The 20,034-nt window shown below is 41.3% G+C and overlaps 1 long non-coding RNA gene across 1 annotated transcript; it reads left to right on the forward strand.

The window, feature by feature from the left end:
• Positions 1 to 13,208: 13,208 nt before the first annotated feature.
• LOC145390618 (uncharacterized) lies at positions 13,209 to 16,446 on the forward strand. Its single transcript, XR_013895697.1, has 2 exons — positions 13,209 to 13,256; positions 16,038 to 16,446. It is a non-coding gene; the product is annotated as an uncharacterized LOC145390618 (long non-coding RNA).
• Positions 16,447 to 20,034: the final 3,588 nt, after the last annotated feature.

The raw sequence follows: 20,034 nt of genomic DNA on the forward strand, positions 1-20,034 counted from the left end.
TTTGCATGTCCGATTTATCAACCAGCCGCATGTTGATATTGTAATCGTTGACAGCATCTGGCTTTACCACGGGTTCCCTGGTCCTGTAGTCTGTTTTACCAGTTTTCTCCAGCACAGCCTTATGAACTGTAGACAACATGTTAACCCGTCTCTTGTCATGCCAGAGAAGGGCTAACATGTTCCCACATTTCTTTGTCAGAAGGGTTTCTTTCTCAGTATTTGCCAGAAATACTGGGAAAATCTTTCTGTTGGCCCTAACAGTTCCACTGGACCCAGTACCATGGTCAAGCAAATACTTTATCAATGCCGGGGCTGTGTAATAATTGTTGGTATACAGAATGTGGTGCTTGTTGAAATACCTTTCCATCAGCACTTTCACTACTGATGCAGAGGATCCATGAGGATCGTTGCTAGGTATATCAACATCTGTTGCCGAGTAAATTATTACATCCAGCACATATCCAGTTTTACAGTCACAAAGCACAAAGAATTTGAGGCCAAATCTGTGATGCATTGATGACACATACTGAATAAATGCAAGCCTGCCCCTGAATAACACCAGCGACTCGTCAATAACCACTTTCTGGAACGGACAGAAAACCCCTGGGGAATGACTCAGCATTGTAAGAATTGGTCTTATTTTCCATAACCTGTCGTTCAAAGCAGGCCCGTAATTTCAATTGAAGTGTAGGAACCTCAGGATTGCCAGGTACCTATCACGGACCATGTGCTTCCCAAAGACAGATGTGCCGACGAGTTCATCCACCAACCCGTAGTTGTGGAGTGTATGTTTTTTTACGTGTGCCATCAGCATGGTCAGGGCGAGCCACACAAACATCTCCCCCACCTCAACAGGTATCCATTCACGCATGTGTGTGCTCTCGCTTGCAGGTACAGAGATAGCTCGATCATCTGGGCTATATGGTGTGAAGGGGTGCCTGAATAATCTGAAAGCATGATTAATCCGGTCAAAACAAAACACATGTACAGTACTCTACTGTTAGATTCATTTATTAATGGAATACTTTACTATTTGTATCAGTACTCTGCCTTTCATACATACACACAAGAATGAAGAAAAGAATAAGCAAACAAAAAAACCTATTTCTTCACTCCAAATCTGGGTCATCCACCTCGGGTGAACACGAACGAAGCACTGCCTCATCAACGGGAGAACATGTAGGTGGCGAATCAGCAGCTGTGGACTGGTATGTATTTGAGACACCTGAAGGGCCAGGTTCAGGGGAAGAAGCTGCTACAGTACTGGGAGGAGAACCAGTGGGAGTAGCAGTACGTGGACGGAAGAACTGCAAAATCCTTAAAAAACACACACACACACACACACACACACACACACACACACACACACACACACATATTACAGTAGCTGCCTTTGATGTGTGCATTCTTGTAATTAATGAATGCTGAAACAATAAAGAAAATTGTGAAACTTCGTGATGTAATAAAAAAATAAAAGAACGCATCATTGTAACGTTACCGAGTCTGACGAAGTCCTGTGCCCCTGTGCTGCCATTGTATGATGCAATCTCTCAGCTCCCAAATGGTGTTGTAGCACCGAGAAAACTCGGCATCGTCTTCCATCCCATCCAGGAAACTGAGGAGGACATCAGCAGCTTCACGTGCCTGCGAAAGACGAGGCCTAGGGACGCTGGCTGCATCATCATCGCCATCGTCATCATCACCATCTCTCCACTGCACAGACTCGGCAATCTCTTCGTCTGTCATAATTTCGAACCCAGGATCTCCTTCATCAGCTTCCAACCATTCCATAATTTCATCAGCTGTTGCTTCTTCTCTCCCACGTTTTAAAGCTGCCTGGTATGGCTCAAACCCGTCAAAATCTTGGACGGCTTCCTCGTTTTGCAACAGTTTGGACCAGGCATTGGCAAGCGTCGTCTGTTTCACATCATCCCAAGCCTTGGCCCGGTTAAATATGGCAGACTTCAGAGAATAATTTTTACACTTTGACAGCGTCCTTTGCCCTCTGGTATCCTCATCCTCGTCATCAACCACAATCATGACCTAAGAAAATACATGCAGACGAAAAAGAAAGAAAAATAAGGATGTGCCAGATCTCCGCAAGGAACTGTCGTACCTTTAGGTTCGGTTGCGAGATTTCACTTTCGTATTTTTTCTTCGCAATCAAGTTTTACTTCGTAAACCTCTTCTATAAATTTTATTTCATTAACCTCTTCAATAAATTCTACTTCTCTTGGGTAGTCAGAGTAAGTTGGTTAAGTCCACTGGACACAAAACAACCTTGCCTGATCTTAACAATCTCGTCACATGATAGCCAGCATAAAAAATAAAAAAAAGAGGTTTAGGTTAGGTTAGGCTGAACTGGGTTAGGTTAGGTTAGGTTAGGGTTTAGGGTGGATTAATTTATTAGGTACAGTTAAGCTATGTTAGGTTAGGTTTAGTTAAACACTTAGATTTGACCTTCCATTCCACCATTACTAATATTTCCGATCAGATTATTGTCATAGTCATATTACGTGTATGGTTATACATTTGCGCAACAAATGAGGCCTCAAAACACTCAAATGAACTAAAAACAACCATGAATGGAAGAAAAAACACCAAAAATAGGAAACAGCAGTAAGGGAAATATTTGCCCAGTTTGTATCATCACATGCCCGTACCAATGATTGTCTCTTACTCAACGTACTCAAAAGTGGTTTTCGTTTCCCAGCTGGATGCTAGGTTAAGTTTGGTTAAATTATTAGGTATGGTTAAGCTAGGTGGTTAGAACACTTAGGTTAGGAGTCACTTCCAACATTAAGCTTACGAGTCAAACGAGTTGATGGGGAAACAGATTTTACATGAAATGTTTTACAGCCTCAGAAAAAATAATTAAAATATAATAGACTGTCAGGAAGAACTGATTTGGAAAGGTGCTTTTACTGCCTCTGATAAAGCGTATGTTTGCCAAAAGAAAAGCTTTTCTTGCACTAAAGGAATTATTGACACATACAATGAATTAAAACTTACCTCCTCAAGGAATCGTCGTCGGTAGTCACTTGGCTGCACATATGATGCCTTGATCCATAGGCTGGATAGCTGATGTTGTGTTGGGAGGCAGCATGATGCACCTGATTTGTCCATCATCGCTCACGAGTTCAGAAACACTAGGATGAGCAGGGGCGTTACCAAGCAGAACTACTCGTACACGAGCTGGTGCTATATTCAGGACTTCCTGTTGAAACTTTCGCACCTCAGGGATGAAATTAAAAAACCAGTACTTAAAAATCGCTGAGGTGAACTAGGCTTTCTTGGAGAAGTCATACAGAAGAGGTAATTTATCCATGCAGGTGCGGAGACAGCGTGGGTGACGAGCCTTGCCAACCACGAGCAGCTTGAACCGGTGCAGACCATTGGCACTTGCACAACACAACACAGACACATGATCTTTGGAGATTTTGTGCCCAGGAACAGACTCTTCATGGCGCTGTGCAAGTGTATTCAGGGGCAGTGACCGGTAGAATAAGCCAGTCTCGTCAGCGTTGTACACCTGGGAGAGAAGAAGACCCTCGTCTTGTATAAGCTTCAGCAGTTTCTCCCGAAACGTCTGAATTTGTGATGTATCTGCATCCAGAGACTCGCCAAACACATGTCGGTTTACCATTGCATGCCTTGCCTTGAATCGAGAAAGCCAACCTTCAGATGCCTTGAAACCCTGAATGCCGATATGGTTTGCTAGCTTCTCTGCAGCTGACTTAATCTCAGCACCTCGTACCATAACGCCGACACTCCATTGCTGAACAAACCACTTATACTCTGCTTCCTCCAGACGATCATCCACTGGAATTTTCATGGTTTTTCTGGCAGCCGAAGACCCACTAACTTTACTGTCAATGGCTATCTTACCAGAGAATTCCATGAGTTTAGCCTTGGACTTTCGAATATCAGAAACAGTTTGTTTGCCTGTTCCGTAAAACTCTGAGCAGCGCTTGATACTCCGGCCAGATTAAAGTTTTTTAATCATTTCCAGCTTCTGTTGCAGCATCAGGAGAGTTCTTTTCCTCTTTGTTGGTGGTGGAGCCATGGATATAATGATGAAGGGCATCGCCAGCATCACAAATATAAAAATAAACAACGGCCATAGTGGTAGATCAGCAGGGGTAACAAGTGAACTTGCCATGGTGAATGTCGCACACGTGAGTGACCGAGTCAGACAAGGTAGGTCGTGAGCGGGTGGCGTGGGTAGGGGGTAGACTCACGCTTGTTTACTCGTAGCTCGCTCGCTAGCAGTCGCAGTGCTTTCTGTTTAAACTGGAGCTGTCGTACGGATAATTTTATGAATTATTGTACCACTGAATCATTCAGTTATGGCCCGAATATTCCGAAAGCTGGATAATCCAAGTCTGGATAATCGAGCTTTCACTGTACTTCCAGCCGACGCATGCACATGGCCTGGTGGAAATTGATTTCATCCACCAGGTACTGCATTATTGCTGTCATGAAAATAGCCTTGAATAGACTGCTAATAATCCAGGGCCTGGGGGGAAGCGCATCCTCCTGCACACCTGCACCCTCCTCATCAAATGCCGGCACAGATGGCTCAATGCCGGCACCATCCTCCCACACAAATGTATCCACTCTAACCACACGTGGTAGAGCAGGCTGTCTGGCAGTTGCACCGCATTTTTCCATCACTCATGCACATCCACAGGCAGGGGGGGGAGGAGAGGGAGAGGGAGAGGAAGAGGTGGGGGAGTAAGCGGGTGATGACTCACCTGACGCGGAACTTTCCATTGAAGACACTTGGCACTGCGTATCACCACGTGGCTCCCATCTAGGCAATACTACTCCTGAAGGGCCTGATTGAGGCGATTCTGCCCTTGCAGTGGTAGGCTGAGGTGTGGGGGAGCGGTGGAGAAAGATACATTGGCGAGCAGGTGGGGAGAGTGTGGAGGAAATGGTGCTGCGGCGTATTTTCTGCAGATGTCCGCCAGGTCCATGGCTACTTTACCAATCTCCTGGGTCACCTTGCACCTCCTCGTCACCAAAATCATCGCTCTTGTAGGCTGTCCCTTCCTCCTGAAGAAGTCAGAGAGCCCTCTCGGGCGTCGGAGAGTGAGTAGGGGCTGGAGGGCAAGAGAGCTCGCTCTCCACATGATAGCTTTCTTTACCCTCTGACGATGTACTTTCACTCAGTGTCCTAGATGACACAGTTTTGTCTAGGGCACGTCCTATGGCACTATCACTAAGGGCATGACTTTAGCGGGGGTCGATGAAGCGATCGGCCCTTCACGCGGTGGAACGGAATTGGACGACGTTGAGGAGGATGACATGGCTCCTCTTGCTACCACTGCAGAGTACTAACTGAACCGCGCAACCGCAGGGTACCTGTGGGTCCTACCTGCCCCGTAGGTATCGCAGAAAATGTTCCCGCGCTTAAACAGTGGCAGGAAGGTGAGTGTTTTATAGTAAGTCAACCGGCGGCCCTGCGGGCCCTGATCCCTGTCGTGCATACATGTCAACCGGCGGATCAGGGTTAAGGGTGATTGAGCTGTGAGAAGTCCTTAAGATTGCCCAACCGGCACTACAGGAGGTAAAGCTTGAGGTAAACTAGCAGTTTTAAGGTTAGTGGTTGCCATAGGTACATGCCACACAGGAGGAGGATTAGTAACCTGGGTTTGCATGCCAACACTGTTAGTATTCAGGTCCCAAAGTTTAGCATAAGGAGCATTAGGAAATAAATGGTATTGCCCTTGCTGTCCAAAAGTTTGTGGGGTACTAAACATGTTTGAGGTGTAAGTGTGTACATTAGTGGTTTAATTAATATCAGAGATTAGTGGACCTTGTTTACTAGTTAGAGTGTCCAAGGGTACTGTTGCAGCATGTTCGTCAGCGTTCAGTCTCCTCTGCACTAGGTGTGCCTTCATCAGTAAGACTAGTGGCCATTTTGGATGTAACTTGACGGTCAGGCACTGTTTGATAGGTACGACCAGAATGCAAGTGCAAAGTGTTCAAGTCCTCTTCACAATGCAGTTGCATAGAACTGTCCTGGCTAGCTTCAAGATTCCCAAGGTTCCTTTCACTTATATAATCTAAAACTTCAATACTTTTGTCCAGCGTCTCTGTCTACTCACGTAATTCCAAGTCTGATTTGGACAAATCTAATTCACTAGACTCCAATTCTGACTGTTCTAGAGCAACAGCTCCTTCCTCAGTTGTTGGTAATTTTGTATCTCCTTTAATCTTTTGTCCCCACTTCTTCAACTTATCCATCTAATCCCTGTCAGCAACTGTTCCCATCCCAGTCACAGAAAATTTAGACTGACACAGATAGATTAGTTATGGCTTAGCAATAGAGAACAGGACACAGAGGTACATAGAAAACAACAATTTAAAAGGGGGGACCGAGAAAACCTTATTTTTCACACATTTCCTATCTACCATGTGCTGATGGAGAGTGTATGTCTTGTGGAATAATATGCATGTACACTAACTAATAGTGAAACCAGAATATGATGAGCCCTGAGGTGTGGCAGGTAAGACGTGCATATGCCAAACGTTTAAACTTTCAACTTTACGTTGTCGAATGTTAAGATATTAACAACTTTATATTAGCCTGAAATACTCCTTATATAATTTATTAAAAAAAACTTCATAGTAACAATTTATTTTCTTTATAAAAATATAAACAACGACCCTGTACAACATGTGACAACATTGTTTAGACCACGCTGCCACGTTTCTGGTGACCTACGTTTTTGGGTCAATCACGGCCACCCATCTACCACCCACCATGGACGATACATCTCCCAGTCGCTCTCGTGTTCTCCACAGCCAAGCTAAGGAGGTTATCTTTAATGTAAATAGATATTTCCTTCAAGAAAAGACAAATAGAGGACCCTTATTAGATCCCTCGATCTCTTGCTAGTACGTTGGATACCGGGTGGTTTTGTTTTGGTAAAGATGTGGCAGCGCTGTACTTAATCCCCTTCTCCACCCCAGAGCTCGTTATATTCTGGTTTGACTATAGGTGTATTTAGATGACGCTGAAATCCAGGTAGATCTGTACTGCAACTCCACTCACCCGCCAGGTCTCGTCCCTCGAGCCACATGCAGATGTTACCTCCTCACTTGTCTCGAGGTGACTGCCCATGCTGCCTTGCCTCCCACTCGCACCTCACCAGGGTTGCCAGACGCCCTCAGATGACACCACTCCTCTCTGCGCTGGCCTTGATCTCTCCCTCGCACAGAGAGTCGCCGAGTTCTCGTTTGGAGACAGATAATCTGAAAGAATGAGCTCACTGCTCCGATTTTCCCTGCTTTCTCTGTTTTATCTTTTATCTCACTCTGCAATTAGTCCCCTTGCACAAGTGGAATTATGATTTTCTGTCATTCACCTAAAATTATGATATAACACGAGCAGTTCCAAGGGATTTCACCTCACATGAGTGTCCCTTTTGGCACCTTTTCGTATCCCAGCACTGGACCACCATTTTTAGTGTACCAGCTCGTTTAGACTGCATTGAGTTTTTCAGCTGGTCACTAATTCCTGCGGCTGAGTTCCTGCGCCACAGATGCCGCCGAGAATGGAGGTGGTAAGCCTGTGAGTCAGGAGTAAGGTAGCGTGCAGGTGAATCAGAAGAAAACTGGAGCAGATGTGTTTCTCCCCCTTTATTATACCACAGAATAAAGATTACAGCTGTGACAAGAGAGAGCGTCCCCCTCTCGTGAATGCTAAGAGTGATCTGCTGCTCTTACTGCCCAGCCCCTGAGAACCAGGACAGATCAGCGATATTCAGAGATGCCGTATCTCTCATACATAGAGAGATATGTACTTGAATAGGCGTGAGTTCCAACTCTACCATGCACATCATACATCTCAGTAAGGCAGTATTAATTGCAATTAGTGAACACATCCCCAAGACTTAAACCTACGCAGAATTTATATCCTTCTCTCACCTTCCTTCACTCTCACTATGTACATCCGAAAATGCTAGTGACCGCACGTCTGGCCTCTCATGTCTTCCCACATCACACTTAGAGTGAAGTTGTAACTGGATCTTCATCTCAACACTACAATACATTTTCTCTAAATATGAATAAACACACTTGTGTATAATATGCATAAGTAGCATGAGACATAACTCCATGTGGAAATGGTGTCAGCACCATAACACTCCCAGTTGCTAGACAGCAGTGTCTACCCTCTCCTCTCAGTATCACATCCTCACTGTCAGCTGTGTTTGCCTTGCAGCATCAGCAGTTAAAAATACATACTTCACTGACCAGAAGTTACTAAAAACAGACATTCATCTCAAAACATATCGAGTATGGTGAAAACATCCCTTAGTAACACTGCTGCCTCCCAGTCACTAGACAACTGTCTCTACCCTCTTCTCCTAGTATCACTTCCTTACTGTCAGCTGTTTTCCTTGCAGCATCAACAATTAAAAATGCATACTTCTCTGATCAGAATTTGCTAAAAACAGACATCCATAACACATTTGAGTACTGTGAAAACATCCATTTTTGTGCCTTAGTAACACTGCTGCCTCCTAGTTAGCATGCTATGGTACACACACACACACACACGCACACGTACACATGTACACGCCACATGCAACATTCACTCACCTCTGAAACATTTACATCAGTCAGTTTTGGAGTACCCAGTGGCTTTATTCTTTGCCAAAAATATCAAAATGTATTTGGTTGTACAGTATCAGTACTAGCACAAATAAATATCATCACTTAAAGGCATTGAACATCCAAAGCAATTTATTCATCTAAATATCAAGGTCAGTGCAGGACTAAAGGTGTACAGCACAACTGATCCTAAGTCATCTTTATCACCTACAACTGATATTCATTTCATATTACTGACATGGTGAAAATTTCACTCGTCTTCAAATCCTGAAAATTCATCACTACTAGATATATCGCCAAGCCCTGAAGCATCACTGGAAGTGTCATCATCACTGTCTGTTTCACTGTCACTCATACAGTAAATAATCCTCAGTACCATCCATTGAATTGCTTATACCACATTTTTTGAAAGATTTGACAATAACTTCAGTTTTAATGTCCTGCCATGATTTCAGCACCCATTCACACATTTGAGATATTGATGGATATTTCATCCTTCCAGCTGGTGTCACTTCGTGGGTCCCCTCCGCTATCTATTTATTCCATGCCTCTTGCATCTTATTTTTGATTGGCTTGTTGATGCTGACGTGTAGAGGTTCTAACTGTGCAGTAAGGCCACCAGGAATTACAGCCAGGTTTATGTTAAACGTCTTTGCTAGTCATTTGGTGTTTTCTGTCCTGTGTTCACTGAATTGGTCCCACACTAGCAGGGCATTTTTTCTCAGGAGGCCACCAAGACGCTTTGACCACACTTTCCTGAACCACACCTTAACTCCTTCTTCGTCCATCCATCCCTTTTGTTGTGCAGTAACATGAATTCCATTGGGCAGTTTTTCTTTCGGCAGGGTTTTCTGCTGGAAAATTAGCAGTGGCGTTAGTTTTGTTCCATCAGCGCAGCATGATAAAACTGCCGTATAATAAGTTTTTGCATGCCCAGTCATTTTAACGGTCACTAATTTCGCACCTTTCACACTTACACTTTTATTTGATGGAACATCAGAAGTCAGAGGAACTTCATCCATATTCCCAATCTGACAAAGTTCATAATTTTTCTGTTTTGTAGCGTTTTTTATAAATTTATGGAAACATAATAATTTCTCCTTATATTCAGCTGGCATTTTCTGAGCCAGTTTTGTTCTTGTTCTCAGGCTTAGCCCATTTTGTTTCATGAAACGCATACACCACGATGGAGTTCCTTTAAATTCATGCAATCCTCTTTCTGCTGCCAGTCATCTTGCTTCTATGAGTATCATTTTTGTCGACACTGCTGTACCCATATTTCAAAGGTCCAGTGTCCACCTCCTCAAGTTTTCCTCCAAATCTGGCCATTTTGGAGGCACTTTATGGAGGTTGTGTTTTTGTTTGCTCTCTGAAGTTGTTGTTCTTGCTTCCTCCACATTCAGACCATTTATTCAGTAGATGAGGGTCCATATTTCCTTTCTGCTGCTCGATTCCCATGCTCTTTAGCATATCACACCACTTGTAATTAAAATTCTTTGGTGTAGCAGTGTCTCTTCATTACACCTGCCATGGTTCTGGACCGATGTGACTCCTGTGATTGCCTGCTGGTAAATGAACATAGTCTGACACTCAAAGTTATGAAAGCAAATTTTGTGGAATTGGGAAGTTCCCAGGCTGCAGGTACCACATCCCAGAGCACACAAAATTGGTCTTAGAAACTGGGTGGGGGGAGATTAAAACGTCGCTGGTTGGTGATTTTTTCCCCCTGTATTCTCCTGAATGTGAAATTTCTAAGGGGGCTGGTTTTATTCGATTAAGCATAAAATACAGTAACTTTAACATCATGGCAGTTGATGCTGGCAGAGCTGCAGGTTATTAATCCCTCCCATCCGGCAGATATCATTGTGAAAGCTCCCCACAGCCGGGCATTCCCAATAGAAATTGGCAAAATCCTCTAACTTTAACCCTGGAACACGTCCCCTATTTTTTATGATGGCAACACGTACGGGGGTAATATTTTACCCCAATTTCAGAAAAAAAAAAAAAAAAGTTCTCAATTTTTATTAAACGTAAAGGTGTCATTTGAAAGTATACCGGTAATGATTGAACTTTAATTTCCATCTCTAAATAAAACCAAAAAAGAAAATGTGATATTAAATGGGAAACTTAAAAATAAAATTCCATAACTGACCAAAATTGTACACGCTTACATACGGGGGTGAAATTTTACCGCAGTGCACTCTAACGCCCACACTCACAGCACCAAGCACATACCTCTCACCCACAGGGCAAACACCAAACTGAAGCTGGTCTCTCTATGGCAGCAGTGCCACCAGGAGAGGAGAGGTTGCAGACCAGAATTGTACACGCTTATGTACAGAGGTGAAATCTTAATGCACTCCTAACACCCACACTAATAGTCACAGCACCAAGCACATACCTCTCACCCACAGAGCAAACACCAAACTGAAGCTATAGCCCTACCAAGCCTGGGCCCTTATTCAAAACATTCCTAGGAAATTCCTAAGAACTGCTCTCAGCTGGGACTACGTCTTGGGAATCGATTCATAAACACTACCTAGGACGTACATGGCAATTCCTACGCAGGAATTTTCCCAAGTCCCAGACTTAGGAAAAGTGCTAACTGTAGCAATATTTTTTTTTGAAAATGCAGTTTTTGGCCAAGATAGAGAGAGATATTATTTAGTAAAATTCTTTAGGTCATAAAATGATTATAGAAATAATACAGGTGGATTTCTTGATGGATGTAAGTATCTGTTTTCCAGTTACATTTTCTTTTTTCTGTGGATGCTAGACTATCGTGTATTGTAAACATACAGGCGGTGCAGGAACGTTAAACTTTGTTTGGCAACATCTTCAATAAAGAAATGGAGACAATGGACACAAGCTTCAACAGCACAACTAGTGGCACTTGTACATCAAGGAAGCCTAATTGGACAAGGGACGAGGCCTTACTGCTCATGCAGTTGATTGAGGTGAAGAAGAATGTCCTCAAGGCCAAGCTTGGAAGGACAGTCTCCAAGCAAGCAAAAAATATGGCATGGGAGAGTGTGGCCTTCGGGGTCAACGCAGCATACCCCAGCACAAAGAGGACGGCTAAGGAGTGCCAGAAGAAATACCTAAGCATTAAGGCAAAAGAGAGGAAGACCATCAGCACTCTTACCAAGGATTATTGTGGAACAGGTAAGTTCAAGGTTAATAGGTGTTACTGTTTGCTTTTGGTCATTTTGCAGTTTCTTTAACCATGGAAGTAGAAAATGTAGATTTGTCTTAACCTAACTAACCATACCTAGGCTAGCTTGGTTCCTTGGTTAGGTTAAAACAAATTTTCATTTTCATATTCCATGGATGTATGAAACTGCAACTAACCCAGCCTAGGGGAGGTGGTGGCTCGATCAGTAGAGAAGTGGCCTTCAGTCCTACCGGACCCAGGTTCAAATCCCCGCTGGGGTAGGGAACAGTTTGAGGATTTGAATTTCACTAAATCAGACTTTACTGATCTACCAGAAGACCCACCGACCTGTCATAAAAATATCCCCACTAATACCAATACACCAGTCCTGGATGAGACAGCCCTAGGATGTATTCAATATGGATGGTGGGCGTTAGTGCCGAAGTGGTGACAGAGGTGAATGGCATGTAGGAGGACTACTGGGCCTTAGTAGCAGGCTGAGAAGCCTATGCCCAGAGTCATGGGGGGGGGGGAGAAAAAGAAGGATGTTCCTAGGTTAGATTAGGGTAGGTTAAAACAAATTTTCATTTTCAAATTCAACGGTTGCCCTAGACTGCACAGTGACCTCTCTTTTGTACAGTCACAACACATATCTCAAAGTGCAAACTCTTACTCTTTGGTATGTACTGTTAAATGTAAGTTTCATTCTGATTTTACTTCAAATTTTCTTAAGTGCTGGTATTCATTTTTAAGTAGTACGATCATAAAAAGTGTATAACATAATGCTGTCTCGATTCCGTATGGCCAAATTCTTGTACCAAGCATCCTTGGCTGTACAAAAGTAGTTATTGTTGAGCTCTATGAAAAATGTACTTTATACTTGCATTAGTTTAATGAAAAAAAAGTACTTTCTAAATATGGCCAGTAAATTAAATTTTCAGTGATATTTTACTGTAGTTATAAGGTTTTTACTGTATATAAGCAAAAAATGTTGTCTATTTATTCACCAGCTTTTTCCAGCTTGAGTAACCTACATTTTTTTTTTTTTTTTTTTTTTTTTTTTTTTTAAAGCTTTTCCTGCCTGTCGTTTTGCCTACTGCATTTCCATAAGCATGAGCCAATGAAACAGACATGAACAACCCGAGTTTCCTCAGAAAAAATGCAAAACCTACGTGTAGCTTTTATGTGTCATCCTTAGGGAAAATTTTTTTACAGTAATAGTATCCTAGCACTCCGGTGTACTGTCTCAGTGCTGATAAATCCAAGGTATTAGAGGGAATTGTATTGGACTTTTTTTTTTTTTTTTTTTTTTTTTTTTTTTAGGTGGTGGTGGACCAAAAGGACCACAGCTTGATCCTGTTCAGGAAAAATTGCTGGATGTCCTTGGCAAGACCAACATGACTTTTATCGGGACTGGAGAGAGTGAAGACTGGGAAACCGTGCCAGGGACTCGGATGCTTCATGTTGATGAGAGGTTTGTTGTATTTTTTACTGTTTTGTATGTATCTTAACAAAATATATTGAATATACATATAGTACAATAGCAGCAAGACCTTGACAGTATGTGCTTAATATGGATGGTTGTATACTTTGTTGGTTTTGCAGGATTATTTAGCATATAGTCAGTGGCTTACCTAGAATTGTCTTTTACATTTCTTGCATAATTTCATAATCTTTATTTCGTATTAGAGCCTACATTGTAACCTGTCATTCTACTTTAGTTATGTGACTGATTTTTCAGTTATTGTTCTGTATGTTGCTGAGAAACTTTGAGGGGAAAAAAAAAAAAAAAAAAAAAAAGAGCTAAATATACGCATCTGTTATATATAGTTGGTCATGATCCATGGTTCTTTGAACTAGGTCCAAAGAAAGTCTTTGTTAGCCAAGGATATACTGTGTGTATATATATATATATATATATATATATATATATATATATATATATATATGGAATATATACATGGAATATAATTCAGAAAAGGAAAGAGGCTAAGTTAAGAAGTGAAGAACAACATGTTGATGGCCAGGTAGTTGAGGTACTTAGAGCAAATTACAGGAGTTTACATTCTGAAGTAAAAAGACTCGTTAGACGTGATAAGAGGAGACTATATGATGAAAAGGCGACAGAGACAGAAATTAAATTAAGTAAAAATGACGGTCAGAGCACAAGAGCAGCATATCAGGCCATAAAGGAGTTAACTGGGACTGAAAAGAGAAGGAAGGAAATACCTGTACGAGATAGAAATGGTAATTTGATGACTAAAGATTTGGATATAAAAGGAAGATGGAAAGAGCACTTTGAATCTGTTCTAAATAGACCAATCCCAGCTGAAGAGGACATTTTGCCAGCCGAGAGAGATTTGCAGATAGAAACAGGGGATATAACTTTGGAAGAGGTAGCAAAATCTATAAAGGAGTTAAAGAATTTTAAGGCTCCAGGTGAGGATGGAATATTCCCTGAAATGCTTAAGGTGGAAAATGACGAGTTGATGAATGCGCTTTTGAAACTTTTTAATGTGGCTTGGGATGATGGTGGAATTCCAGAAGAGTGGAAAAATGGAGTGATTATAAAAATACCAAAAAAGGGAGATTTAAGTGTGTGTGGCAATTGGAGGGGGATAACTTTGACACCTGTAGTTGCAAAAGTCTTTTCCAAAATCTTGTTGAACAGAATAGAGCCAGTAATTGATAAAATTTTAAGAGAAGAACAAGCGGGATTTAGAAAGGGTCGAGGTTGTAATGATCAGATTTTTATTGTAAGGCATCTAATGCAACAAGCTAATGAGATGAAAATACCACTTAACATGTGTTTTGTGGATTTTGAAAAGGCGTTTGATAGTGTTTCACGTAGAGCTATGTTGAAAATTATGAGATTCTATGGTATACCAGAAAAGTTTGTAAATATTATTAGAAGCCTGCATGAAGGTACTTTTTGTAAGGTAATGGTGGGTGGTTCTTTGAGTGATCCATTTCAAGTTAGGTCAGGAGTGATTCAAGGAGGAGTTCTTTCGCCATTGTTGTTTGTTTTGGTTATGGATTATGTTATGAAAAAGGTTGTAAGGAGAACAGGTGCAGGAATTAACTGGAAAGAAAATAAGAAGCTGATGGATTTGGACTATGCTGATGATATTGTACTGATTTGCAGAAGTATTTACGAGATGCAGAGGGTGCTCGATTGTCTGGTGGAGGAAGGAGAAAAAGTGGGATTGGTAATAAATTGTGGAAAGGCTGAAATTATTAATATGAATGTGGAGAACCAAATCGATTGTGTAATTGGGAATAATGTGGTGAAGAATGTAGAAAACTTTAAATATCTGGGAACGATTGTATCATCTAATGGATCATTAAACAATGAAATTGAGGAGAGGATTAGACAGGCTTGGCGAGCTGTTGGAATGTTGAAATCTGTTTGGCATAATAATATGCTTTCGGTACATACTAAAGTGAAAATTTATAAGTCCATGGTTAGACCCATTTTAATTTACGGGCATGAGTCTTGGTACAGTACAATTGCAACAGATCAGAAAGTATTAGGATTTGAGAATAAAATACTGAGAAGGATTCTTGGGGTAAAGTGGCAAGACAGAGTTACAAATGAAAGAGTAAGGGATATTACGAGAGTGGAACCAGTTAATGAATATGTGAGATTGTCTCGCTGGAAGTGGCTGGGGCACATATACAGAAAAGAAGGTTGTTTAATACAGGATGTGCCAGAGTGGATAGCTAGAGGAAGAAGAGGTAGAGGTAGGCCGAGGGAAACCTGGTTGAGGACAGCGAAAAAAGAAGCAGGAGAGGAGTGTTGGTGGGACCTGAAGGAGATGGCAAGAGACAAATATTGGTGGAGAGAGTTCATTGAGACCCTATGCATCCCGTGGAGTGCCACAGGAAATGATTAATTGACTGATATATATATATATATATATATATATATATATATATATATATATATATATATATATATATATATATATATATAATACACACACACACACACACACACACACAGTATATAAACCTCTTTCACATTTGTGTTTCTATGAGCTGAGGAATTAGTCATACTAACAATTTAATTTTTATTTAGACAGTACCTGGCAATTATAACAAACTGCAAATACATCTATGTAGTTTTACCAAAATTTGAAGTGTACTAGGGAAAATTTGCACTGGCTGTTACCAAATCATCACGAAACACTTTGGATTCATTATAATTGTCCCTAATAAAAAACAAAGCTAATAAGAATTCTATTTCTTCCAGAGCCGACGGGCCGTTGGAGGCTGGAGCGGCAGTCACTGCTGTTGATGGGGGGGCAGAAGACAATTCTGTGCTGCACCAATCTGCGTTGCAACAATCTGCGTCCGCAGCTTCCTTCAGGGATGCTGCAGCCCATGACCAGTGCTGCTTGGCTTCAGCTGTCACAAGCAGAAATGGAGAGCTTGGTAAAAAAATCTCAGTACGATGCCAATCTAGCGGAAAGAGATTATTGGCTGTATATGCGGGAGTTAAAAAGACTGGACCACCACTGGCCTACTTGATCTAACCAAGCCTAGAGAGAATCTCCTTTATTTATTACTCTGGATTAGAGCTGTTTTTTAATATGATGTTTGTTGCTTCAGTAACTCTAAGGCTGAACTCCTGTGATAGTGATGTAGTTACTGTGATACAAAAGTGCATTAATAAATATGAATGAGAGTATTGTATGCCTTTTCTACCCATGAACTAATATGAATGAAAGTTAACAGTGGAAAAGGAAAAGCATGCCTACCAGTAATACTATCAGATTGGGAAAAAAGGTTTAAACAGGGTACAGCTCAAAAATGAACATTACTGACAAGGCTTTGTCAGTAAGTATTTTTACCACTGGTAATATGTATATTCATGTAAAAATTCTCAAAACTAGGCATTAATTTGTGCTATGTGTGAAACTATGATGAATACAAGAGTATAATGGAGTGCAAAATTGGAGTATGATAAGCAACAAAGTGGGACTTTTGGATCAACTGGCACTGCATTAGACTTCCTGTTAAAGAAGGAGATTGGATCAAGTGCAATAATTGTGTACAATTGATAATGAATATTAAAAAAATAAAACCTTATCTAGTCTTGTCCAGCATGAGGCTTTACTGATAACATATATACTACAGTATTTACCTGAAGTGAGTGTTGGCAAAATTATCCCTGAACACAAGTCCAGCATGGGGCATGTTTTCTGGAGTTTAGATGATGGCCATGTCAGCAGCATCATTCTGCATTCCATCTGCATTGTTACCATCATCATAACCAGGTAACTGAATGTTTCTGTCCTTGCAGATGTTGTGTAGCATGGCACAAACACAAATGATTTTGCACACCTTGAGGGGTGGGGTAACTCGGATTTCCCCATGCAATACGTGAAAACATCGCTTTAGTTGACCAATCCCTCTCTCGACCACACATCTTGTCTTTCTGTGTGCTCTGAAAATAGTGAATGAATTCAGTACATTGTAGTAGTTCAAGCTAATGAGTACAAAGACAAGCTGAAAACTGAAATACACCATTTCTGTTTAGTAGCTACCTAACATTAAACAACGGGAACACAAACTGTTTTTCCATCTCTGTACCGCAGATCCATTCCTTAGGTACCATTACAGAAGTACACTGACAATGCAGTACAATACAACAATGTACTGTACTGTATGTAAACAAATAAAATACTAGCTTGGTTAACTCCCTCACAAAGCTTCACAAAGTGAACATTAAGAACTAATAAACTAAGGTACAGTCCTGAAAAATATACAGTATATATATATATATATATATATATATATATATATATATATATATATATATATAAAATGGCAGTACCACAAGTATATATAAAAATTAGGTTAGGTTAGGTTAGGGTTGGGTTGGGTTAGGTTAGTTTAGGTTAGCTTAGATTCGGTTTGGTTAGGTTATATTTTTGAAGGCAAGTTAATTTTTTTGGTATTTTTTGATGTGATCTGATTGATTCTGGACCTTAATTATACTGCAAATGCATTGTTTTGATGTTCCCCAACCCCAAAACCCTTGTTTCCCAAAGGTCCTACAAGTTTGTGGGGAGGGTGGGGGAACTCAGAAAGTAGTGGTTTTCCTTAAAAATCAGTTTCAAAATCAATCGAATCACATAAAAAAACACCACAGAAAAACTACTTTTCATTAACCCTTTAAATGCAGATCGTCGCGTTTGCGATGCTCGGCAAAAAGGACATAACGGCGGAGCGTCGCGTTTGCGATTCTAGTAAATTTTGAATAACCGCGGGCAGGCAGGCTCCAGCTGGTATTGTCTATCAGTACCACCACCCTTTAGCTACTTTTAGCACACTTGACCTTTGTACCACTGACCTCCGTTGTTGCCAAGTATCGCGTTTTTCCCCCGTCCCCTCCCCACCACGGCCCCTGCCAGCCTGGCTGTGATACATGGCAGCGCTCTGAGTGCTCAGAACTGTAAATCTACGCTCTCCTCTCACAAGCAGTTTATGCTAATAGGAAACGCTTGTTTCCCCAGTTGTAACACTAGCTTTTTTTCTCACGGTTTGCCCCTGTTTAGCGTCAGTTTACCGCAGGCTTTCAAAGTGACGTTATGGTGAGTTCTAGCTCTTCCAAGTCAGTGCAAGCGGCCGACAGGAACGAGAATAAAGTGGCGGGCGTAAGGCAGAATAAAAAGCGCGCCGTGGTGATCTTTTGGGAAGTAATATGATTGAAAATAATGTAGTATACATGTTTTTAGCTGTGAAAATGGAAATGTTTGTTGAGTGACGGGAAGACCGCCGCCGCACTGCATGTCGGCCGTATGCTCCGTTGATTTTAGCCTTATTTTCAGTGCTTATTGTACAAATACGGATTCCTAACTACCTTTACGTTGTAATATAAAGTTTACTGTGACGGAATGAGGCTGTGGTAGAGGGGAAACCGGGTTGTTGGAGGTGTGAAAGTGAAGATTTGGTTCCCCAACTTTGCAAGTCTCCACAAGTCCTTGGGTAGTCCATGAAGGCTCAACACCTGTCTCTGGAGAAAGCTGAATGTAAGTACCATATGCCATACCAAGTATAATGTTCTAGGGTTAATCTCTGATTTTTGGCTAATATTTTCCTACAGGTATTCAGACCGCGATACAACCCCGCCACTCGGGGAGACGCGACTGTTCACAACCGCGTTTAAGGGGTTAAAAAACTTCCTGAGAACCTTAGAACTAATTAAGTATGGTACAGTCCTGATTAATATACAGTATATATATATATATATATATATATATATATATATATATATATATGTGTGTGTGTGTGTGTGAAATGGCAGTCATAGTACCACCAGTATATATATATATATATATATATATATATATATATATATATATATATAAAAAGGTTAGGTTAGGTTTGGGTTGGGTTGGGTTAGGTTAGGAAAAATTTTTGAAGGGAAATAAGTTTTTCTGGTATTTTTTGATGTGATTTGATTGATTCCGGACCTTGTTTATACTGCAAATGCATCGTTTTGATGTTCTCCAGGTCAAAAACTCCTATTTCCCATAGCTCCCACAAGTTTGTGGGAAGGGTGGGGGAACTCAGTGGTTTGCCCTAAAAATGAATTTCAAAAAACACCACAGAAAAACTACACCCCATGAAAAAGTGCCTGAGAACCTCTTTCTGCATATTAACCAACAACTTACCTGTTGTAATTGATTTGTGCCCCTGGCTGTGGTTGGAGGTAAGGAGTTAGAAGCCAAGGCTTGCAGGGATATCCACTGTCTCCTAGAAGAATGCACCCCGGTGGAACCTCTCGGTTTTCAAATATTCCTTTAAGTCCACTTTCACTGAGTATCCTAGCATCATGCACTGACCCTGGCCACTTGGCCAAACAGTTAATAATTCTGTACTTGGCATCAAAAACAACTTGTACATTAATGCTATGATACCTCTTTCTGTTCACATATTCTTCTTCAAACTCTTTTGGGGCTATTATTCTCACATGTGTCCCATCAATTGCTCCAACCACCCCGGGGAAGCCAGCAATCTTCATAAATTCGATTTTTTTCCTCTGTAGTTCTTGGGGGTCTGTGGGGAACTTCAAGAATCTACACATTATTTCACGTCTGTAGAACGCATTTAATGTCTGTGAGATAACTCTGCTGACTGTAGGCTGTGAGAGTCCCAAATCATCACTGCTGCATAGTTGCATTTTACCTGTGGCCAAATATCTCAACAAAATGATCACTTTCATCTCCGGGGTAAGTGCC

The sequence above is a fragment of the Coenobita brevimanus genome, chromosome 15 (genome assembly GCF_032717465.1).
Source record: "Coenobita brevimanus isolate Jiangsu-jjx chromosome 15, ASM3271746v2, whole genome shotgun sequence".
NCBI classification, from domain to species: Eukaryota; Metazoa; Arthropoda; class Malacostraca; order Decapoda; family Coenobitidae; genus Coenobita; species Coenobita brevimanus.